The following is a 25373-nucleotide window of genomic DNA, read 5'->3' as shown; positions in this document are numbered from 1 at the left end:
TGATCCCAAAAAAATCTCCTGCTCTTATCTCTGCTGAACCACAGTTACATAATATCAACTTAAGGTTGATATATCTAAAATCCAATGTCTCTCTCTCTCCAAAATCAGCTTGCATTTGGATGCAAGAGTATAGTAAAATATTATTACTACTATGTTCCAACTACATACATTATTGCAAGAAATGTTTTGAGAAGCAGAAACAAAGAAAAGGGTATGCATTCCAAGACGTCAGAATAACTATGTGCTATCAAAATATTAAGTATTAACCAAAACATAATTATTGAAAGTTTCAGTACAACACATTTTAAAAATATACACACATATTTATGTACCTAGAAACGTACGTATGTATGTTATCTCCTACTAAATTATAAATGGCAAAGCTAGGATCCCCCTGCTCAAAGCTAACCCTCTGCTTCACACCAAGCTCCATGCTGTGATCATCACAAATACACTATAAATGGTCACTCAAAGAATCTTCAGGCAAAATGAGGGGTTGCAAGTTAAGTAAGAAGCAGCAGCTTTAAGAGACCTGTACTAACAGATAAAAGGCTCTACAGAACATAGAAGCTGAGCTGAAGGCATATACTCCTCCTGGAACTCAAGGCAATTCATGAGAATAGGCCTCTAAAAACTACAGGAGACTCGATTGCCTCCCAGTTCCCAACCAAAATAGGCCCAAACACCTGCCACAGCATTTCCCTTCTAAGGAATGCCCATTTTGGTTGTTAAATATGAAATTAGTTTACTTCAGGATCAGCTTGCAAATAAGTCCAGCGTATCTATCTCTGGATGCCACATAAGCATTAGCTCAACAAATATTACATACTTACTACACTCCAAGCACTGTTCTAGGTGCTGGGGTTAAAGCAATGTAAAGGCAGCTGACAAATATCCTTCCTCTCACTTAACATTCCAGATTGGGGAAAAAGACAACTCATGTAAATGTATGTTTGATGGTAATATTAAGCAAAATAAACTGAAAAAGGAGGGCTGGAAAAGCAAGGGATATTATTTTATATGTAATGGCCAAGGAATGTTCCACTGAAAGGGTAATAGTTGAGCAAAATATCCTGGAGAAATGAGTAACCCAGTCAGGCAGAGGGATCAGCAAGTACAAAGGCCACAAAGTAAAAACCTACTTGAGCAAATTACTGAATTTCTTTAGGTTGTTTTCTCATCCATAAAACGGGTATAATATCCCCTATCATGTAATAACTAAAGGTAATATATTACCTCAAGTATTTGACACATGCAATGTACTCAACAAATGGAATTACTGAGCTATCTGGGGGGCCTATCATGCCAGCAAAACCCTCAGCCTATTATCTGGCACACAGAAAAATCCCAGAAAAAGTAAAGGTTGAGTATCCCTTATCCAAAATGCTTGGGACCAAAGGTGCTTCAAATATAAATATTCCAAAATCCAAGTATTAATATTGTTTGGATTTGGGATTATTTGCATTACACTTAGCAGTTGAGCATCACATATCCAAAATGTTATTTGTATTATACTTACCAGGTGAGCATCCCATATCCAAAATGTTCCAATGAATATTTCTTTGGAGCATCATGTGGATGCTTAAAAGGTTTCAGATTTTGGAGGATTTTGGATTTGGGATGCTCAACCTGTATTATTATAGTCTCTATAAATAACCTATAAGACAAATGGGATTACTTACAGCTGGGAAAACTTGAAGATTAGAGATTTGCCCAATCCTCTGCTATCCCCTAAAATTCCTATAAGGATGCACAAACATACTCCACAATTAAATAGAGGACTTAAAAGTACACTGCCAAGATGAAGAAACCACTCCCATTATTGTCCACTGATCAGCAGTATGGCAGTGTAGCATTAAGAACTCAGGAACAGAAAACCAAACACCACGTGTTCTCACTTGTAAGTGGGAGCTGAATGATGAGAACACATGGACATATGGGGGGAAACAACACACACTGGGGCTGTGGGGGAGGGGCAGAGCATCAGGAAGAATAGCTAATGGAAGCTGGGCTTAATACCTAGGTGATGGGATGATCTGTGCAGCAAACCACAGGTTTACCTACTACGTTAACAAACCTGGCCATGTACCTCTGAACTTAAAGTAAAAAAAAATTAAAAATAAAAAATAACTCATTAGTGGCCAGGCACGGTGGCTCACGCCTGTAATCCCAACACTTGGGAAGCCAAAGCAGCCGGGTCGCTTGAGCCTACGAGTTCAAAACCAGCCTAAGCAATATGGTGAGACCCCAATTCTGCAAAAAACATGAAAATAAGCTGGGCTTGGTGGAATGCACTTGTAGTCCCAGTTACTCAGGAGGCTGAGGTAATAGTATCACTTGGGCCCAGAAAGTCAAGGCTGTAGTGAGCCGTGATCGTGCCACTTACACTCCAGTCTCAGCAACAGAATGAGACCCTATCTCAAAAAAAAAAAAAAAAAAAAAAAAAAAAAACTTGGGAACCAGATTGCCTGGGTTCACATTAAGGCTCCAACACTTCCTAAGTATGTGTGTGCTTAGAAAAAGTTTAGGCTCACTATGCCTCCATTTCCTCACACACAAACAGAAAATAATAATAGCAACAACACCTCACAGGCTTGTAGGGAAATTTAAATGCATTAATTTTTTTTTTCATTATTTTTAAAAGAAATGTTTCTGAGTCATAAAATGGATTAATTTTTGAAATCACTTCTATTTCAGTGCCTCACAAATAAGGTTGTCTACTCTTAGCAGTAATAGCATAAAAGTAAAATAAGGAAATCACCATCAAAACATTTCTACTTTTTATGAAGAACTATAGAAACTGTAAAGATACTGGAGGAAAAAAACAAAAAGCAGCAGAAAAGGGAGGCTGGAATATGAAAACCAAAACACAAACTGGAATCATAATGCTGCCTAACCTAGACCAGTTTACCTGAACAGATTATTCTTAGTAGAATTATTGTTCTTTACTATGGAGACAATGCTTTAGATTAACATTTTGTTTCAAAGTTTATTTTCTAAAAAGGTTAATTCCTTAAAATTAATTCAGATACCACTTTACTCAAGATTACAACAGTACAGTACAAGAAACTTTATCATCAGTACAGTGTAAGAAACTTTATCATCTCCCTGCGACTAAGCGTTTTCTAGCTGCTACTTGATGTTTATTATAAAACATGAAACATATCACATGCAACTTTAAACATCCATTAGCTCTCGGTTGAAAATAAGCTTTTCTCCTACTTAATCCCCCAAAAGGTTCCTGATCACTATGAGAAGTTTAACTTCCTCCTCTGTCTTTTCCATTTAGAGTTCTTGTATCCTTTTTATTCTCTTTCCCCAAGGAAAGTATCACTATGAAATCTATAAATCATCCCACTGGGAGGCAGTGTATCACCATGTAAAGAAGTGTTCTAGAATTAGGCAGAACTGGATTCAAAAAGTAAGCTTGGTCACTTATTAGCTGAGTGATCTTGGGCAAGTCTCTTAACAATTCGGAACCTCAGTAAATGACCTCAACTAAGAAACAAAAAATGAAATGTTAGGGAACCTAGTACAACTTGTCATATAGTAAGAAAATGCTATAAGTGGTATCCTGTCGATACAAACATTATCATTAATGCAAAACCAACTATAGGAAACTATTTTTCTTCCAACATCAGCTTTTAAATATGAATACCAATAATGCAATTATAATGCAGGGTTACATTTCTTTAAAAAAAATCGAAGGTTTCAATTCAATTACCATTTGAGAACCTGTATAATATACACTGTACAATGAAACAAGGATTCAAAATCAGATGAAAACAGTTCCTAGACTGAAAAGTTTAATCTTGTTATAAGTGATAAATCTGGATATTTGCCAATATTGTACATTCAAACACTATATATACATACATGCACACATAATTGCCTCAAGTTAGAAATCTTTCTTTTTTTAAATTTAATTTCATCTTTTTTTTTTTAAGAGAGAGAGTCACTGTCACCCAGGCTGTAGTGCAGTGGCACGACCTTGGCTCACTGCAGCCTCAACCTCCTGGGCTCAAGTAATCCTCCCATCTCAGCCTCCCAAGTTGCTGAGACTACAGGTGTACACTGCCACGCCTGGCTAATTTTTGAATTTTTGGTAGAGACAGGGTCTTGCTATGTTGCCCAGGCTGGTCTGGAACTCCTGGGCTCCTGTCTCTGCCTCCCAAAGTGCTGGGATTATAGGTGTGAGTCACTGCTCCTGGCAGAAACCTATTTTTCTGTAGTAACTTAGAAAACTGCTTCAGTCTAACTTGAAAGGATTAGCAACGGAATATCCTATCATAGGAACTTTTCTAATAAAATCCCATATTGTCCAAATGATCCCTCTGAAATTTTTCAAGTATATTTAGAATACCCAAATATGAATATAACTACTGAATATTCCTCAATGAATAGTAGCACTTTATGCAATGATATTTAACCAAAACTCAGAAAGTACATATATGGCAGGGCGCAGTGGCTCATGCCTGTAATCTCAGCACTCTGGGAGGCCAAGGTGGGTGGATCACCTGAGGTTGGGAGTTTGAGACCAGCCTGACCAATATGGAGAAACCCCGTCTCTACTAAAAGTACAAAATTAGCCGGACATGGTAGCACATGCCTGTAATCCCAGCTACTCGGGAGGCTGAGGCAGGAGAATTGCTTGAACCCAGGAGGCAGAGGCTGCAGTCCAGCCTGGGCAACAAGAGCGAAACTCCGGCTCAAAAAAAAGTACATATACTCACAACTGGAAAAATCCATTTGTAATTGACAAGTCTGCTTTTCAAAAACATACCTTCATGCTTCTGTTTCCCTGCCAGCCATGACTACCACCACTTCCTCAATTCTCCTGCCAGGAGTAAAGTCTGAGGAATGTCTTTTGGCCTGAATGAGTGGTGGAAACAGGGAGGGACATATCCCAAAGGAAAAAATATTATGGTTTTGCTAATAATATTTCCTACACTTTATCTTCTTCTTTATAATAGTGTAGAAGGGAAATTCTCAAAGGTTCATGTTCCTATCTTTAATACTATTTCTTTAGACCACAAAAAAATGCCTCTAGTTTTGTAAGAAGATATTAAACACATTCTTTGTAATAATATTTAGCCACCATAAAGTTTGCAAGTTAGGTACAAGGCAGTAGACACACTGGTGAGTGCAAAAATTCTCCTTGCTTTTGAAAGGAGAAAAAGGTTGGAAATCTAAGGAAAAAGATTATCGTATTTCCCAATCCTGAAATGGAAGTACTTCAAGTATACCAAACCTCAATCATTTTATATGATGGGTGTGTGGGCGAGTGAATGAAATGAAAATCAAATACTAGGCCAGGTGCGGTGGCTCATGCCTGTAATCCCAGCACTTTGGGAGGCCAAGGCAGGTGGATCACGAGGTCAGGAGTTCGAGACCAGCCTGACCAACATGGTGAAACCCCGTCTGTACAAAAAATACAAAAATTAGCCAGGCGTGGTGGCACGCACCTGTAATCCCAGCTACTCAGGAGGCTGAGGCAAGAGAATCGCCTGAACCCAGGAGGCAGAGGTTGCAGTGAGCCAAGATCACGCCACTGCACTCCAGTCTGGGCAACAGAACAAGACTCCATCTCAAAAAAAAAAAAAAGAGCTGCCATCTTGCGTCCCCGTGTGCGTGTGCCTGATCTCAGCTGGTCCACCCAAGATCCCCTGAGCACCAACCCTAGTCCCCCGCGCGGCCCCTTATTCGCTCCGACAAGATGAAAGAAACAATCATGAACCAGGAAAAAACTCGCCAAACTGCAGGCACAAGTGCGCATTGGTGGGAAAGGAACTGCTCGCAGAAAGAAGAAGGTGGTTCACAGAACAGCCACAGCAGATGATAAAAAACTTAGGTTCTCCTTAAAGAAGTTAGGGATAGGCCGGGCGCGGTGGCTCAAGCCTGTAATCCCAGCACTTTGGGAGGCCGAGGCGGGCGGATCACGAGGTCAGGAGATCGAGACCATCCTGGCTAACATGGTGAAACCCCGTCTCTACTAAAAATACAAAAAACTAGCCGGGCGTGGTGGCGGGCGCCTGTAGTCCCAGCTACTCGGAGGCTGAGGCAGGAGAATGGCCTGAACCTGGGAGGCGGAGCTTGCAGTGAGCCGAGATCGCGCCACTGCACTCCAGCCTGGGTGACACAGCGCGAGACTCCGTCTCAAAAAAAAAAAAAAAAAGAAGAAGTTAGGGATAAACAATATCTCTGGTATTGAAGAGGTGAATATGTTTACAAACCAAGGAACAGTGATCTACTTTAACAACCCTAAAGTTCAGTCATCTCTGGCAGCGAACACTTTCACCATTACAGGCCATGCTGAGGCGAAGCAGCTGACAGAAATGCTACCCAGCATCTTAAACCAGCTTGGTGCAGATAGTCTGACTAGTTTAAGGAGACTGACCGAAGCTCTGCCCAAACAATCTGTGGATGGAAAAGCACCACTTTGCTACTGGAGAGGATGATGATGATGAAGTTCCAGATCTTGGGGAGAATTTTGATGAGGCTTCCAAGAATGAGGCAAACTGAATTGAGTCAATTTCTGAAGATAAAACTTGAAGAAGTTACTGGGAGCTGCTATTTTATATTATGACTGCTTTTTAAGAAATTTTTGTTTATGGATCTGATAAAATCTAGATCTCTAATATTTTTAAGCCCAAGCCCCTTGGACACTGCAGCTCTTTTCAGTTTTTGCTTATACACAATTCATTCTTTACAGCTAATTAAGCCGAAGAAGCCTGGGAATCAAGTTTGAAACAAAGGTTAATAAAGTTCTTTGCCGGCCGGGCGCGGTGGCTCAAGCCTGTAATCCCAGCACTTTGGGAGGCCGAGACGGGCGGATCACGAGGTCAGGAGATCGAGACCATCCTGGCGAACACGGTGAAACCCCGTCTCTACTAAAAAATACAAAAAATTAGCCGGGCGAGGTGGCGGGCGCCTGTAGTCCCAGCTACTCGGGAGGCTGAGGCAGGAGAATGGCATAAACCCGGGAGGCGGAGCTTGCAGTGAGCTGAGATCCGGCCACTGCACTCCAGCCCGGGCGACAGAGCAAGACTTCGTCTTAAAAAAAATTAAAAAAAATTAAAAAAAAAATAAAGTTCTTTGCCTAGTTAAAAAAAAAAAAAGAAGAGGGTATCAACCTTTGGGTAACAGTAATTGCATATATAAGATGATCATGGGGCCGGGCACAGTAGCTCACGCCCGTAATCCCAGCACTTTGGGAGGCCAAGACGGGGGTTATCACTTGAGCTCAGGAGGTCAACACAAGCCTGGCCAACACAGTGAAACCCTTTCTCTACTAAAAATACAAAAATTAGCCAGGTGTGGTGACGAGTGCCTGTAATCCCAGCTACTTGGGAGGCTGAGGCAGGAGAATCACTTGAACTCGGGAGGTAGAGGTTTCAGTGAGCCAAGATTGCACCACTACATTCCAGCTTGGCCAACAGAGTAAGGCTCTGTCTCAAAAAAAAAAAAAAGATGATGATCATGGGCTCTTTTAACTTAGTTTATTAACAACCAACTGCCAAAAACTGAAGCATTCCAAGGCTACGTTAAAGCCCTCAGTTGTTTTGTATGTTTTCTCAGTTGTTATTTTTCCCCTAAAGTTTTTCAGTGAAGCCCTAATTTTTCGGTATTTGTCACTAATCTCAAATTAGGAACACAATGTCAAAACTGCATTGATGGCTGGTTTTAGCCCAATATTCTTTAATGTAGAGTAAACCCAATACACAGTATTTCAATAGGTATTTTTTAACACTTCTGTAGCGACAAAGTCCAACTGACTATATTCCCTAAGGGCAGAGACTACATAATCTAGTTTACCATTGTATATCCCATCTTTCATAGGTACATTTTTTTTTTTTTTGAGACGGAGTTTCACTCTTGTCACCCAGGCTAGAGTGCAATGGCGCAATCTCAACTCACTGCAACCTCCACCTTCCAGGTTCAAGCAATTCTCCTGCCTCAGCCTCCCAAATAGCTGGGACTACAGGCATGCGCCACCATGCCAAGCTAATTTTGTATTTTTAGTAGAGACGGGGTTTCTCCATGTTGCTCAGGCTAGTCTTGAATTCCCAATCTCAGGTGATCTGCCCACCTCAGCCTCCCAAAGTGCTGGGATTACAGGCGTGAGCCACCACTCCCGGCCTATTTTTTTTTTTGAAACGGAGTCTTGCTCTGTTGCCAGGCTGGAGTGCTGTGGCGCAATCTCGGCTCACTGCAATCTCAGCCTCCCGGGTTCAAGCAATTCCCCTGCCTCAGCCACCCGAGTAGCTGGGACAACACGCGCGCGCCACCATGCTAGGCTCGTTTTTTGTATTTTAGTAGAGACGGGGTTTCACCATGTTGGCCAGGATGGTCTCGATCTCCTGACCTCATGCTCTGCCTGCCTCAGCCTCCCAAAGTGCTGGGATTATAGGCACGATGAGCCACCGCACCCAGTCCCCCATAAGTACTTTAAATACCAGCTGATTTTAACAGCCCTAGAGAAACTTATGAAATGCATGTATACAGTTTGAACATAATTTGAGAGGGTTCACAAATCTCTATCCCACCCATGGACCCCAGCTTAAAAACCACCAATATAGTATATTTAAAATCCAACTGCATTTCTTTAATTTTATTTTACTACTGTTTTTTGTTTTTTGAGTGGGGGTCTCACTCTATCACCCAGGCTGGAGTACAATGTCACGATCTCAGCTCACTGCAACCTCCGCCTCCCAGGCTCAAGTGATCCTCCCACCTCTGCCACCAGAGTAGCTGAGACCACAGGTGAGCGCCACCGCACCAGGCTGATTGGGTTCTTTTTTTTTTTTTTTTTTTGTATTTTTGGTAGAGGGGGCGTTTTACCATGTTGTCCAAGCTGGTCTCGAACTCCTGAGCTCAAGCGATCCACAAGCCTCAGCCTCCCAAAATGCTGGGAATACAGAAATGAACCACCTAGCCCAGCCCATTAATCTTATATAATAAATCAAATCTCCCCAAAATAACCTTTTGTCTCCCATAGTCACTACACAGACCACAAATTCCTTTATATGGTCAGAAATGCAGTCCCCCCTTCAAGCTATATCTTGTCTCATAATGGTTTCAATTAACTAAATAAAAGACCTTAAAAATTAAACGGACCTATTTAATGATAGTGACACCAACAAAACCTCCAAACGTCAACCAGCTAGGGGGAAAAAAAAACACAAATTACTCAATGAACTATTAAAATAGCCAAGTATGAAAACAAAACTGGAAGTGCCCTTAAGATCAGATACTACCATTCACTCCCACTCAAAGGAAAAAAAAAAAAAAAAAGATCTTAGTTTACAATATAGTTGTTTCCACAATTGTGCCAAAATCACTTCTCTACATTTGAATTCACCTTCAGTAATATTTTTTGAGGTAACAGCACAAGCATAAACAGGCCAGAAACATAAAATAGCTTTAAAAATCGCAATAAAAGAGGAATATTTATTTTAAGAAATGACATATCAACCTCTATAAGACTTAACTCTCAAACTATGCTACAGAATCAGTTTACCTTCAAAAGTCTCTAAACTGAATATTTTTCTTTCTTTTATAGTAACACTTCTCCCTAGTCACAAAAGGATTCATCTTCTTTCTACTGTCTTCTCAGAAAAAATTTCCACAATCCACATTTCTTCCTAAGAAAATGGTAAAGGGAACCTGAATAATACGTACTGGTTATCTTAGAGTTTTGTTTTAACTTAGGTGGCCCTCAGGAAAGTTGCTTTTCAACATTAAGACAATATAATCACCTCAGTCTAACAGCCACTTGAAAAAAATTCAACTGGAAATTCTCCTGGATTTTTAAAAAAAACACTATCTTGTCTTTTTACTATTGACCATGTACCAATAAAAACTCCCCCAAAAGGGTAAAAGTAAACAAACTCCCAGAATATGGCAATTTAAAATAATTTAAATCACTTTCATTCCCACGGAAATCCCTACAGGTCTTATTTTATTTTAGAGACAGAGTCTCACTCTGTCGCCCAGGCTGGAGTGCAGTGACACGATCTCAGCTCACTGTAACCTCCACCCCCAGGTTCAGGGGGTTCTCCTGCCTTAGCCTCCCAAGAAGCTGGGATTACAAGCACACGCCACCACACCTGGTTAATTTTTATGTTTTTGGTAGAGATGGGGTTTCACCATGTTGGCTAGGCTGGTCTTGAACTCCTGACTCAGGTGCTCCACCTGCCTCGGCCTCCCAAAGTGCTGGGATTACAGGCATGAGCCACCGTGCCCAGCCTCTACAGAGGTTTTAAATCCCTTCTTAATGCTTACTAAGTAGGCAAGTTATTTGGTCTCTCTATGCTTCAGTTTCTTCTGAAAAAGAAGGTATTAATTAGGGTCATCATATATCCTTTCTCTCAAACAGTCCTAGTTTCTGCTATTATCTCAGCATGCCATTTGGTGAGTGCCCCCTTTCACTCACTCTTCACTTGATCTTAGCCAAAAGGCCAAGAAGCAATCCCTTTCAGGCTCAAAAGTATCCTGGCTTGAACAATAAATCATATGGTCACCCTACCTCATAGAGTTATGAAGATAAAGTAAGCTAATACATACAAAGCATTTTTTAAGAGTATCTGGCATATGGTAAGAGTTCAGTTAGTATTAGTTCTTGTTAATGTTAGTCACTGTCAGTGACTTCTTATAGAAGATTTTGAACTGTATAATGAACAGTGCTCCCACAATATTCCTTCTTATAAATAAAATGATGCATTTAATGTCCCACATTAAATTCTTCCAAAAAACTAAGCAGCACTAACTACTTGAAATCAACACTAACCAATTTATCCCACAGCAATAGCAGTATCAACAGCATTCACATTGTATCACGAATTGTAATAGAGGCCATATTAGAGTTACTAACAGGAAAGTGACAGTGAAAAGTAAAACTTTATTTAGTGCCAAACCAAGTCCCTTAATATTCTAGCAGCCTGTCTCAACCAGTGTTCCTCATGTTAACTACAGAACTCAGAAAATGACTTGACTACAGAACTCAGAAAATGACTTGAGTGACTATTTCCTGAAGTCTCCCAAGAATAATACCTAATATCTTTCTAGATGTGCAGGGGAGAAACTAATTTATAATATATGATGGATGCCTTGGGGAGTAATTCTGTCATGGAACACCAGTTCTTGATTTTCTTGGAATACAAAGGGGGAAATATGGACGAAAAGACTCCTCAATGAACAAAGAGTCTAAGACTGCTTGCTGTTCATCACCTGAGAAAAAAGTATTTCCTACATGTTAAAGCTTAAAGGAATGATCAATATAAATATATAAATTTGACTCATGGCAATGAAAAGCACAAATAGATACATTTGGTTTTCCTTGTCTCCACAAATTTATCTTAGGTCAGAAGTCCAACATCCAGAATTCCTTCAGATAAAAAAAACTTCAGTTACAATTAAAAAAAAAAAAAATAACAAATAAACAGGATGACCGGGCGGGCGTGGTGGCTCACGGCTGTAATCCCAGCACTTTAGGAGGTGGAGATGGGTGGATCACCTGAGATCGGGAGTTCCAGACCAGTCTGGCCAACATGGGGAAATCCCATCTCTACCAAAAACACAAAAAATTAGCCAGGCGTGGTGGCACACGCCTGTAGTCCCAGCTACTTGGGAGGCTAAGGTGAGGGAATCGCTTGAACCTGGGAGGTGGAGGTTGCTGTGAGCCCATCGTGCAACTGCACCACAGCCTGAGCGACAAGAGCAAAACTCTGTCTAGGGGGGGAAAAAAAACAGAAAGGAAAAGGAAAACTGAGACTAAGATACCGATCACTAATGAACCTAGTAACTTGGGGCCCTGATATTAACTATTTATCACCTGATAACAATAACAACAAGAAAACTCAGTAGTGAAAGATGAACTAAAATAGGAAGTATAAGCAAACAGGAGACATTAATAGAATAAAAAAGTATTTTCAAGCTACAATTAGATAACAAAAAATCCCCCTAAAGAACCAGAGTGCTGAATTATTAAAGATTAGCCTGAACGTTTTACTTCAAATCTAACCACTCAATAAAACAAGCTGAAGGACTGGGGAACATTTCTCAGAGACAATCTCCATTTTAAATAGAGCATAAATGACATAAAAGAAAAAATATCTATGAAATCATTTCATGTCTCATATGATTTCCCCCAAAAAAATTCAAGAATATAATTCATTATCCCAAAAACTTTAATAAGCATAAGCAAACAAAACCAACGCTTAGATTTATTTCAACTACTTCTATTACTATTAGAAGACAATATAGACCTCAGGCAGCAACTCATCTGACTCTGGGTAAAAATCTGTATTTACCTTGCACTATACATGAAAAAGAGTCTTGATTTTGTAAAATTAAAATAAGAATGCATGCTCTCTGATGACAGATAGCCCAAGACCTAAACCAGGTAAGGGAAACAACTGAGTTTTAACAAAAAAGCACAAAGGTTTTGAGGCCAGGCTAATCAGAGTGTGAATCCAAAGCCGTCAATTATCATCATGTGACTTGGGACAAGGCATTTACTCTCTAAGAGAGTCAACTTCCCCATGTGTAAAATGATGAGGACCGCCTATCTTGCAAAGTGGTTGAGAAGATTAAACAGAAGATTAAAACAAGGTTACTGGTATACAGTAGGAACTTAAATAGCAGTTAAACTAAGTTTCTTAGAATGCTTCAGGTTTCAAAAGTTATTCTTGCAAAAATGTAAATAGGACTTGTTTTCCCCCTCCTTGAATAATGTACAACAGAATTTAAACTTTTTGAGATAAGGCCTTACTCTGTTGCCCAGGATGAAGTGCAAAGGCATGATCATGGCTCACTGCAGCCTCAACCTCCTGGGGTTCAAGTGATCCTCCCACCTCAGCCTCCCCAGTAACTGGGGCCACAGGCTGCACAACCACACCCAGCTAATTTTTAAATTTTTTTGTAGAGATGGGGTCTCCCTACGTTGCCCAGGCTAGTCTCAAACTCCTGGGCTCAACAGATCTTCCCACCTTGGCCTCCCAAAATGCTGGGATTCAGAGGGTGAGTCACCACGCCCAGACAACTTATTTCTTATAAAGGACTTTTATCTTTGAGTTGTCCCTTAAATTAGGCAGAGCTTACTGAAATCTCCCTAGTTTGTCTCATCAAGCCTAGTAATGTATTTCCCAATTAAAATACAGTCATGTGCCATATAATGACATTTTAGCCCACAACAGACTGCACATAAGACAGTGGTCCCACCCGGGCACGGTGGCTCATGCCTGTAATCTCAGCACTTGGGGAGGCCAAGGCAGGCAGATCACGAGGTCAGGAGTTTGAGACCAGCCTGACCAACATGGTGAAAACCCGTCTCTATTAAAAATACAAAAATTAGCTGGGTGTGGTGGCACGCACCTGTAATCCCAGCACTTGGGGAGGCTGAGGCAGGAGAATCGCTTGAACTCAGTAGGCAGAGGTTGCAGTGAGCCAAGATCTCGCTACTCCATCCTAGCCTGAGCGACAGAGGGAGACTCCGTCTCAAAAAAAAAAAAAAAAAGACAGTAGTCCCATAAGATTATAAGGGAGCTGCCCTATAGAGGTGTATTAATTTTTCTTTTCTATCATATTTTTATTGTATCTTTTTTGTTTTCAAACGCAAACACTTACCACTGTGTTATAACCACCTACGATATTCAGTACAGCAACATGCTGTACAGGATTGTAGCCTAGGAGCAACAGGCCCTACTATATGGCATAGGTGTGTAGTAGGCTATTCCATCTAGGTGTGTGTAAGTACACTGTATGATGCTCACAAACCAAAATCACCTAAAGATGCATTTCTCAGAAGGTATGCCCGCCATTAAGCAATGCATGACTGTAATAAAAAATAGACCAGCTGGGCACAGTGGCTCACGTTTGTAATCCCAGCACCTTGGGAGGCTGAGGCGGGCAGATCACCTGAGGTCGGGAGTTCGAGACCAGCCTGACCAACACGGAGAAACCCCATCTCTACTAAAAATACGAAATTAGACGGGCGTGGTGGCGCATGCCTGTAATCCCAGCTACTTGGGAGGCTGAGGCAGGAGAATCGCTTGAACCCAGGAGGCAGAGGTTGCAGTGAGCTGAGATCGCACCCTTGCACTCCAGCCTGGGCGACAAGAGCGAAACTCCATCTCAAAGAAAAGAATACACCATTGACATTATTCATCCTCTCTTTCTTCAGCAGAAGGAATGTAAAACAATTTCAATAATCTCTTCTTGGCCAGGCACAGCGGCTCTGCCTGTAATTCCAGCACTTTGGGAGGCTGTGGTGGGTGGATCACCTGAGGTCAGGAGTTTGAGACCACCCTGGCCAACATGGTGAAACCATGTCTCTACTAAAAACACAAAAAATTAGCTGGGCGTGGTAGCGGGCACCTATAATCCCAGCTACTGGGAGGCTGAGGCAGGAGAATCGCTTGAACACGAGAGGCAAAGGTTGCAGGGAGCCCAACATCACGCCACTGCACTCCAGCCTGGGCAACAAGAACAAAACTCGTCTCAAAAAATAAATAAATCTCTTCTTGACTTACTACAATAACCATACGTAAAGACTCCTTGGTGTCTACTGGTGAGTATCAAAGATCTATAGCAAGCATACATTAAAAACACAATTCAGATAGCAGATTACCACAGCTGCTGAAGATGTGTAGATTTTTAAAAGGCATATACACAAAAATTAGACTCCACCAAGCAACACCACTTACAATGAAGAAATATAAAATTCGGGTAAATTAAACGTAAAGCAGGCAACTCAAGAGACTGAAAAATCAAACTGATAATTTTCCTTTCTCACATATCTTTGCCGATCAGAACACACGATAACCATCATTTATGATACACAGAAACATAAAGAATTATTACACAGGGACAGTATTGAACCACGAACTAAAGTCCTGAACATATAGCCAATGCAGAATATAAAGAACTTTTTTTTTTGTAGACTGAGTCTCGCTCTGTCACCCAGGCTAGAGTGCAGTGGCGCTATCTCAGTTCACTGCAACCTCTGCCTCAGCCTTCCAAGTAGCTAGGACTACAGACACGCACCACCACGCCCAGCTAATTTTTGTATTTTTAGTAGAGATGGGGGTTTCACCATGTTGGCCAGGCTGGTCTTGAACTCCTGATCTCATGATCCGCCCGCCTCAGCCTCCCGAAGTGCTAGGATTACAGGCGTGAGCCAAGGCACCCAGCCAAACACTTTTAAAATAGCCTGTCTTTAAAGTTCCTTCCTTACTCTCCAACAATCAGTATATACTGATTGCATATACTCCAACATCAGTATATACTGATGCCCACACCTGAGACTATCCCTCTCCCTTGCTATTCTCCCCAACTCCCAAAATGGTACTCCATTATATAGTAAACTGCAAATTTTAGTTTTTTAATTTTTTTTGAGACAGGGTCTTGCTCTGTTGCCCAGGCTGGGTGCAGTGGCGCAATCATGGCTTACCGCAGCCTCTATCTACCGGGCTCAGGCAATCCTCCTGCCTCAGCTTCCCAAATAGCTGGGACCACAGGTGTGCACCACCACATCTAATTTTTAAATTGTCTGTAAAGATGGGGTCTCCCTATGTTGCCCAGGCTGGTCTTGAACTCCTTGGGCTCAAGCGATCCTCCCACTTCGGCCTCTCAGCCTCCCAAAGTGTTGGTATTACAGGTGTGAGCCACTGTGCCCAGTCGATTTTGGTTTAAGTTCAAAAGTCAACTTGCAGCATCAAAAACTGAAGTCTGCCATCTATTATAAAGAACCCAAAGCAAAAAGATTATGCTATTCTCTGTTTACTACCTTCCCACATATGACTGTGGGTGGTATCAGTTAAACATGTACAATATTAAGCATTACTAAACTGCATATTTTCACATCTAACCCTAAATTCCCAAAGGAATAGATCTGAGCCTTAGCCTGTCTCCCAAGCCCATCCCATTCATTTTAATTCATAAGTCCTCAGGTGACCGCAGAAGTCAATAAAGTTGAAAAAGAAATGTAGAATTTGATTTCAAGAAAATCTTATTTGAGCGTTTGGGCTTTAAAAAATCCTAACTAAATATACTTGAAAGTTACCAAAGTCATCATGTGTTGGTGTATTAGTTTAGCTATTGCCTCACCACAATAAAATAAATCTGATGCCACAATCCTTACCATCTACTAAGAATATTTGTATATGAATAAAAATTTGAAATATGTCACCTATTTTCCTTTAACATCCTTCTAAAGCTAAAATTCTGAATATGAAATACACAAACAGATTAATGATAACAGTCATAAAATGTCTGTTCCCAGATTGGGGTGAAATTTTGCTATAAATTATATATCCATTATTTTGGATTCCTTTCAGAACTGTGATATATATTTTTAAAATGTATCTCCTAGGGGGGAAAAAATAAACCTGACACTGAACGTACAAAACTGCCGGGAAAAAAAAAAAAAAAAAAAAAAAAGGGCACTTACCTTAATAGAATTTAGGAGCAGTTCACGAATATACTAATTAAGGGAGACCAAGGATTTTCATTGCAACACATTTTTACTGTTTATGGGTAATGGTCAGAATGTTAACAGAGAATACCGAAATATTTTACGTATCAACTTCTAACTAGTTATAGCACCAGATCCTTGGGGCGTGGGGTGATTTAAACCATTTTAAACGTAAACACTCATTTTCATATCAGTTAAAAAAAAAAAAAAGAACCCACTCCACCCTCTCTGCCAGTCTCTGATACACCTTAGAATACTATAGTTACTTCACAGTGGGAAGGAATAGCTAATAAGTACATTTCTTTTCCAACCCGCTTCTCTACCTAGTCATTAAACACCAAATCCTGAAACTGAATTCAGCTACCTAGATCTTTCTACCAGGAATGTTCCCTATGGTACCTCAATCCCTTCCACTGTCACTTACTGCAACTGCCAAAGCCCCTCCTATTAATAGTAAATCCCTTTCATACTGACTCACTGTAACTCCAACTTGATGAAATAGACACCAAGCAGAATTTACAAAATTTGCAAATGGAATTTTCCTGTTTTCAAAGAATTAAAAAGGAAACTAAAAGTAGAGCACATTCAGGCTAAACTATAAACATTTAAACTTCAACCAATTTGTTGAACTTTATTTATGTTGCCTGTTTTATACTAGTTCCTGTTTAAACGTTTTTTTTTTTTTTTGAAAGTTTTGCCAAGTATTGTGTAATCACTTACACAAGGCTAAACTTCCCATGCAAGTAATTTTGACATGTAAATATAAACTTAAGTCATTACCCCCAAGACTGTAAGACAATCTGGAAATTCTTCTGCAAAACAAAATTTCTCTTAAACTATGGAAATTTTTAACAGCATACACAAAAGTAGAGAATGATAGTAACAATGAGCGCTTCTGTATTCATCCAGCTACAACAATCAACTCAAGGCCACTTCTGTTTCACACCTACCTCCTACCCACTCCCTCCTCTCATTATTATCTTCAAAAATAATTAAGAGGAAGATACTATGTTCTCTAAGTACACTTCTACCCAGAGATAGCAAAAGTATCAAAAACTAGCAAGTTAAGAAGTCAAAATCCAACAATGTAACTATACAGCCGCCTTACACAATTCCTTGGTAGGTGATAAATTTAAGAACTCAGTTAAACACAAAGATATAACCATCTTTAAGAATTTTAACGAAGTCCATAATACCCAAAGGGCATATTTAAAATTATACCTTAAAAAACAAATAGGGAAATGTGATGAAAACGGACTTAAACATTTGCAATTAACTTACTTAACGTGGCACCTTAGTTCAAAACGAAAAAAATCGACTATTTAACATAATGTGCCATAAAACTGCAATTCAACCACTTGAAAAACTGCTGAACACTTACATACCTTAAACTGGTCCTTCTGATCCCTAATTATAGATTGATATCAATGTAGAAAGAAAACCAGGCATTTTAACGTAAGTGGTTGAAAATGTTGAAAATTAACCCCACTGTTCATCGTAAAGTATATGAGAGCAAGCCTAAACTACCTGAATTATATGTCATTAAACAAATGCATCCACTTCCCAGGGCCTTTTTTTTAACAAAATAAGTTCACATATACCCTTAAACGTAACGCGCTAGGCTACAGACAGAATTAGGAGACCGCCTCCTGCTTTTGCTCCTAACCAATACGCAGAGAGAGAAGGTTGGCAGAAAAGTGCTGCGAGGACAGTAACAAACACCAGCAGCTCCCGAGCAGGCCCTGCTAGAGCCAGGAATGACGCACTTCGGTAACCCGACTCTTTCTCCCCTCCACCCCCGCCCCCAGCAGCGGTGCTGACACCGCCAACAGCCCGGAGTAGGAAAAAAGACAACAGAAAAAAGGCAGAGGTTGGACCGCACTAGGTTTCATCAAGAAACCTCGATTATTCCTCTTTCGACACTAACCACTAGGACTAAACAGGAAAAGAAGCTTCGTGCTTAAGCAAGTCCCATCATGGTGGTTTAAGAGTCACTAAATTAAGCTGATAATGAGTCCAATCCACAGAGACAAATACAGGGTGTGGCTGCTGTGAAATACGGCGGTCCGTGGGAGAAAAGGGGTATGGAATTTACACTCCAGTGTGAAGGGAAGATGGGGCTTTACGGTGGGAGAAGGGGGTGGCCCGCGCATTTTAAGGAACCATTGCAAACCAACACAAGCGTCTCGTTTACTTAAATTCAACCTTACAGATCAAAAGTTTCCAATAGATATATCATGTAAACTGTAAATTAACATTTAATCCAACACCATGGCCCTCAATTTAAAAACTACATCCAAGAGAAAGAAGGAGGGAGAGAGAAGAGGGGTGGTAAGCAACAACATAAAAAACATTCTAGGCCACGGAAGAGAAAGTCTCACAAACCGGATGAAACTACTAATGCAATATTAAAAATTAAAGCCGAGCACTGAAGCACAAAAATCACACGATAACCCATTACAGTTAAGGATTAAAAATAAAATGACATATGCACCAAGGGGGAGCGGAAACTAAATGTCGAAAGTACAGCGGTTTATAAAAAACTAAAGGCAAAATAAGACATTCTCGCGACGGGGGGAAAAAAGGCCGAAATCAACAATACGTTCACAATTCTAGGCCAAAAGAAAATGGGAACGGGGCTCAAAGTTTTGCGGAACTACTTGATGCTGTTTCCCACACCTTCTCTCTCCCACGGCCCATCCGACCCTTTTCGTCCCCAAATCGCCGTCCGCAGATCTCCGGATCCAGGGGAGAAGAAAAAAGAAAGTCGACCCCGAGCAAGAATAAAAGTGTGGAGTGAAAACGCACAGGCTGCCTACCTGGGGCAAGGATCAGCTCAGTTCGTGCCTTGAGAAAGACAGTGCGGGTGGGGGTGGGAATGAAAAGCAGCACTAAAACTAAAACAAAAGTGGCGCCAAAACCCCCCAACAAACAGCCTTCCACTCCCGCCCTTCCCCCCTCCGCCCATGCCAGGCAGGCAGGGCCCCCTTCGGGGCAAGGTCTGCGCGCGGGGGCCAACACCGCCAGACCCCAGCCGATTTAGAAAATTGTTGCCCGAAGAAAACTGACCGAAGTCGGGCCTCGGAAGGGATGGAGAGATCGATGCCAATCGCCTTCCCCAGCAGTTCCCCCACCACGCGCTGGAGATGATGGGGCGGGGGAGAAGCAGAGGGGCCCGTCACATGAATGTTGTTCCCTCTCTAGGAAGGGAGGAAGAGAGGGAGGGAGGGGGGAGGGAGGGAAGGAAGGAGGGGAAGGGAGAAGGGAGGGGGCACGAGGGAGGGGTGTGATCAGAGTAGATTTTCCCTCGCCTCCCTCGGTCCGAGGCCCAAATATACACAACTGAGCCTCCTTTCTCCCCTCCCCCCTAGGTTCCCAGCACCACCATTTTGCTCTCTGCCTTCCCCTCACCGCGACACCGCGCTCTCCCCAACCCCAACCACAGCCTCCCGGCTTTCCTCCCCCGACTACGGCTCGCACCCCACCCCACCTCCAGTTCGGGCTCTCCTAGGCTTATGAGCCTGCCGGAGAAAAGGAACCTAAATCTACTGCTACACAGAGAAGCGGATCCTCCATCTTGCGCTGCTCCGCGTTCTCCATTTTGGGCCACCCATGGGGGGGGGGGGGGTCTCCGTAGAGGCCCCGAGGGAGAGTTGGGCGAGGGAAGGAAGAGAAAATCTTCAGCGAGGGTAGTCGAAAAGAAGAGCCCTGCGGTAGAAAGCCACTCTAGGAGTAGGAGGTAGGGAGGAAGGGGGGCTGGAAGTTCCTTGTAAGTGTTGGGGTAGCGACTTGGGGGGAGAAGAGAGAAAGGAGGGCCGGGGGCGCCGCGGGGGCGAGGAAGATCCTCCCGCGTGGACTCTGTCCCCCACTCCATGGCTGCCCCCCATGGGGGCGAAGGAAGCAGAGGGGAAATTCAATGGCAACAGAGTGCCCAACCTTTTTCCCTCCCAACTCCTCTCTCTCGCCCTGTTTCAACCATACACACCTCACGGTGGGCCCCGCGCCCTCCGGGTGCCCCTCCAAACTTCTAGAAGCTTCGCCTCCGCCATTTTATAATCCTTACCTCCCTCAGCGTGCCACAGAGGCAGCAACGAGACTGTTCGCCTCCCCCACTCCTCCTCCTTTCTCAGGCCGGGGGCTTCTTCACCCCTGGGCTGGTACAAGATATTTTTCCCCTTCCTCTTCTTTACACCCTCGAATTCTACTCAGGGACGGAAGCTCCCGCGGTTCTAGAGCGGTGGGGGGTTTTGAAAGTGGCGGTCGGATCCGGCGGGGTTTTTTCTTTTTTTTTTTTTTTTTTTTTGGTGGCGCTTCGGGATTGTTTGGGGTGTTCGCTCTTCGGCGACTTGGAGGCGAATGGAACGCGCAGGCGCCATCTGTCGGCCACGAACCCGCGCCCGGCTCCCGTTGGGAGGGAGCGGCATCTAGCGGCAGAGAGTTGCCACTGCAACGCCTGGCTCCCAGCCCTCCCACCCAGCGTCCTCCTCCCAGTCACCGACCAATCGTGGCCGACTGACTCCCGGGTTCAGCGTCTCCGACGCCGCCCGCAAACCAGGCGCCCGCAGGGGCGCGCCGCCGAGTGGGGTAAACAAGGTGCCGTGCCCGCGCCTGACTTACTCATTCTTTTGGCCGCCCTTCCGCCGCGGACCCGATCGAACCGCGGTTTTTCTGTCATTAGTAGGGTGTCGAGGGGAGGGCGGTAAGAATGTCCGGCGGAGCCCCGGGCCGTGGGAATCCAGAGGCTGGCTGGACTCGCTCGGGGACTCGTTCCCCGGGCCCCTGCGCTCCTCGCGCGGCGCTAAGGTGGCAGCCTAGTCGGGCATCACCCTTCGAAGTCCCCTCTTCTGACACACCCCAGCGAGGGGCCTGTGGCCCTAGTTCCCGGACCTTCAATGCCCCCTTGTCCCTACCCCTTCCCACCAGAAGAACCCAACTCGCTTAACTCTGGCACCTGATCCTAAGTGGTTTAATGGGGCTGCTTGGGCTAGATCGGGGGCGGAATAGTGGTTGGTTTTGTTTTGTTTTTTGCTTCGGGTGTGGAGAGAGAGCGAGCTGATTCTCCACCAGGAAGACCTGGCCCTGGAAAAGAAAGAAAAATTGTTTTGCTTTACAGCCCACTGGTCCCGTCTCCGAGAAAACGTGGTCTGTCTCTCCAGGGTCTAGGAGTCCTAAGGAACTGGACTACTAGGCTAGGCCGGGCGCTCGACCAATTTGTTCGCCACTCTCGGGGCAGGGGAAGAGATACGACCGAGTGAAGTGGAGGGAAATCGAAATGTGGGCAAAGGAGTGTGGGGGGACCCCGCCTCCCCCGCGCATCCACTGCCTTCCTGGGCGGGGGCAGGAGCGCGAAATTGTTCAGAATTTAGGTTACTTCGCATCCTGCCTTCCCAACCCTCCCCCAAGATGTTTGAAGTGCGAAAAGACCCTTTCTGCTCCTCCGACCCCTGTTAACTAAAATCTTTGTCACCCTTATTTTTTTATTTGCTTCGAATCCAGTGTACTGGACCTTTGACCGCCAAGAGCTCTTTACTCGGGGGAGAAAAACTCGGGGAGGGCCTATCCCATCCAAAGCGCCGCTTTTTCCTTGGACAGGAAGAAGTGACCTATTACAGTGCCTCCATTGCTGTTATAGAAGTTCGTAGATTCATAAAATATTCTTTGCTTAAGAAGTCTTCGTTTCTGTTCCTTTTGTGAAATTTTGGTTAAAATATTTCTTAAATATTAAACTACATTTCAATTAGAAGAAAAGGAATAAAACGTATTAATAACAAAACAAATTTTCCAACTGAGAAATAGGGTGAGCCCTGTGTAAATCATGAAGCCTTCACCCCGATATCACTTCTAAAACATTCCTAATGCAATAAAACGATTATTTGCAGTCCTTAAATTATATTCCTTCCATATCTCTTGTTAGTTTCTCTCCCATCTTCTGTGCTTATTGTTTTTACTGCAACTTTACAAAAAGAGTTATAGTATATTTAATCAACTGGACAATAAAAGTTAAACAGAAACATCTAAATATCAATAACAAGAAGTAAAATCTGAGACATTTGTACTTACCTCTAAAGCTTTGGAGAGTGGAATACTATTCAAAATAAATTTCCATTTCTTTTATAGACCATCTTTGGTAGAATGCTATACAGTTTTTTTTTTTGTTTTTTTTTTTTTTTTTTTTTTTTTGAGACGGAGTCTCACGCTGTCGCCCAGGTTGGAGTGCAGTGGCGCGATCTCGGCTCACTGCAAGCTCCGCCTCCTGGGTTCACGCCATTCTCCTGCCTCAGCCTCCTGAGTAGCTGGGACTACAGGCGCCCGCCACTGCGCCCGGCGAATTTTTTGTATTTTTAGTAGAGACGGGGTTTCACTGTGGTCTCGATCTCCTGACCTTGTGATCCGCCCGCCTCGGCCTCCCAAAGTGCTGGGATTACAGGCGTGAGCCACCGCGCCCGGCTGCTATACAGTTTTTAATAGATTCAAGTTACAGAATGATGCAGCTAGAACATTAAATAGAGAGTAGTGGAAAATTTACAGTTATATAAGTTAATGCAAAATTCCACTTGAAGTAATAGAAAAATTGGGCCGTGTACCAAGTCATTTTTACATTAATTTAGTTCAATTGTGCCAATTTAATCTCAATTGATATTAAATGATTTCCTGTCTTAGTATTAGCTGAAAACTACTGATTTTCTGCTCCAAACATCACATTTATAGTACATTGTACAAATAGTTTTTTATCTGTTTTATAAATTTGTGTTCTCAGTTAATTATCTATGTAGCAACTGAGATTTTAAACAATTTTATGCTTAGAACAAAACTGAAAAGTTCTTCTGTTTAGCAAATTAGCTCTTATTTTGTGAAAAATACCACTGAAGATTAATAACAAACTGGTATAACATCAGAAATAAATGTAGCACATTTTTACTAATATTTAAGAATATTTTACAGTAACCTTTTTTTTGTTAGAGCTCTTTCAAAAACATACTTGTCAAGACTTCAATATGTACAGAATGCTAGGTGCTCCAGTCCTATCATAAGAAGTGGAGTTTATTTCATGGGGTACTGTAACACCTAAGCAATTCACCCTTTGAATGTGAGGACAAAGGGAGAAAATTCCGTCAAACGAAATATGAAATAATGAAAAATGAAATAACTGATGGAAAATAATGTTAATCTTGTTTGTAGCATGTCCTTTATGAGATAATATTGTAAAGGCAGAAGCTTTGGGTGTCTAATAAGAAAAAAGGAGAGTTGAATAGTTAAAACTTACAAACATCTGATACTGCAAGACACTATTTGATGCAGAAATGTTCTGGTCACAAGAAATTCATATGCCACAGTATAACAAAGATAATCCTCCAGGTTTACCATAGTTGGACTAAAACATCCCACAGTTCTCTTTGCTTTAACTCCATGCAAATGGAACAAACTTCTGATTATAAATTAGGTTTTCCAGACAGTCTCCTCCTCTGTACAGCATATGTATGTTTTTTATATTTTCTTTCTTTTTTTTTTTTCTTTTTTCTTTTTCTGAGACAAAGTCTTGCTCTGTCACCCAGGCTGGAGTGCAGTGGCTCCATCTCAGCTCACTGCAACCTCCGCCTCCGGGGTTCAAGCGATTCTCCTGCCTCAGCCTCCTGAGTAGCTGGGATCACAGGCACGCGCCACCACGCCTGGCTAATTTTTGTATATTTAGTAGAGATGGAGTTTCTCCATGTTGGTCAGGCTGGTCTTCAACTCCCGACCTCAGGTGATCCGCCTGCCTCGGCCTCCCAAAGGGCTGGGATTACAGGCGTAAGCCACTGCGCCCAGCCCATTTTTTATATTTTCAAACACTATTCTAACCATAAAACCCAGAAACCAAAAAGTAGATAAATAAATTTAAGTCCACAGAAATTAAAAAATTATGTATACCAAGACACCAGAAACAAAGTCAAAAGATAAGCTAGAAACTGTGAGAAAATATTTGCTGTATGGATGAAAAAAGCTAATTTCTTCAAGATATGGAAAACTGTCAAAATCAATAAGGTAAAATTTAAAACTCCAGGAGAAAAATGGACAAAGGATATAGTCTACTTGTGGGAGAAGAAATACAGATGGCTAGGCCAGGCGTGGTGGCTTACACCTGTAATCTCAGTACTTTGGGAGGCCAAGGCAAGCAGATCACAAGGTCAGAAGATCGAGACCATCCTGGCTAACACGAGGAAACCCCGTCTCTACTAAAAATACAAAAAATGAGATGGGCACGGTGGCACGCACCTGTAGTCCCACCTACTCAGGAGGCTGAGGCAGGAGGATCGCTTGAACCCAGGAGGCAAAGGTTGCAGTGAGCCAAGATGGTGCCACTGCACTCCAGCCTGGGTGACAGTGAGAATCCATCTCAACAAAAAGAAAAGAAATAAGAAATACAGATGGCTAATACATATATAAAATAGTGCTCAACTTCATTTGCCACTAAGAAATGCAAATTAAGGCCGGGCGCAGTGACTCACACCTGTAATCCCAGCACTTTGGGAGGCCTATGCGGGCAGATCACAAAGTCAAGAGATCGAGACCATCCTGGCCAACATGGTGAAACCCTGTCTCTACTAAAAATACAAAAATTAGCTGGGCGTGGTAGCTCACCTGTAGTCCCAGCTACTTGGGAGGCTGAGACACGAGAATCTCTTGAACCCAGGAGGCGGAGGTTGCAGTGAGCCAAAATCGTGTCACTGCACTCCAACCTGGCAACAGAGCGAGACTCCGTCTCAAAAAAAAAATAAAATAAATGCAAATTAAACACAAACTCTCCTACCAGATTGCCAGAGATTTAAAATGTTGATAATACTTAGCGTTGGTAAAGAACTGAGAACTCTCATATATCATTTAGGGGAGAGTAAATTTAAAAAAAAAAAAAAAAAAAAAA

At 42.4% G+C, this 25373-nt stretch overlaps 1 protein-coding gene and 1 pseudogene across 10 annotated transcripts in view; one reads left to right on the top strand and one right to left on the bottom strand.

Annotated features, from left to right (window-relative positions):
• STAG2 (stromal antigen 2) overlaps window positions 1-20483 on the bottom strand; it is a 141819-nt gene extending 121336 nt beyond the window's left edge. For 3 of the 9 annotated variants that reach the window (XM_021932920.2, XM_021932929.2, XM_021932928.2), the window contains exon 1: window positions 19544-19694. The gene's annotated coding sequence lies outside the window, so the exon portion shown is untranslated. Of the gene's footprint in view, window positions 1-19293; window positions 19401-19543; window positions 19770-19964; window positions 20071-20459 lie in introns of those variants that run through there. The other 6 variants (XM_021932930.2, XM_021932918.2, XM_021932925.2 and 3 more) reach the window with 5 other exon arrangements.
• Window positions 6210-6774, top strand: LOC103880874 (annotated as a pseudogene). The gene has a single exon (XR_642149.4). The product of XR_642149.4 is annotated as a transcription factor BTF3 pseudogene (transcript).
• Window positions 20484-25373: the final 4890 nt, after the last annotated feature.

This window comes from Papio anubis, chromosome X (genome assembly GCF_008728515.1).
Source record: "Papio anubis isolate 15944 chromosome X, Panubis1.0, whole genome shotgun sequence".
NCBI classification, from domain to species: domain Eukaryota; kingdom Metazoa; phylum Chordata; class Mammalia; order Primates; family Cercopithecidae; genus Papio; species Papio anubis.
This window is presented reverse-complemented; position numbering and strand designations above follow the sequence as displayed.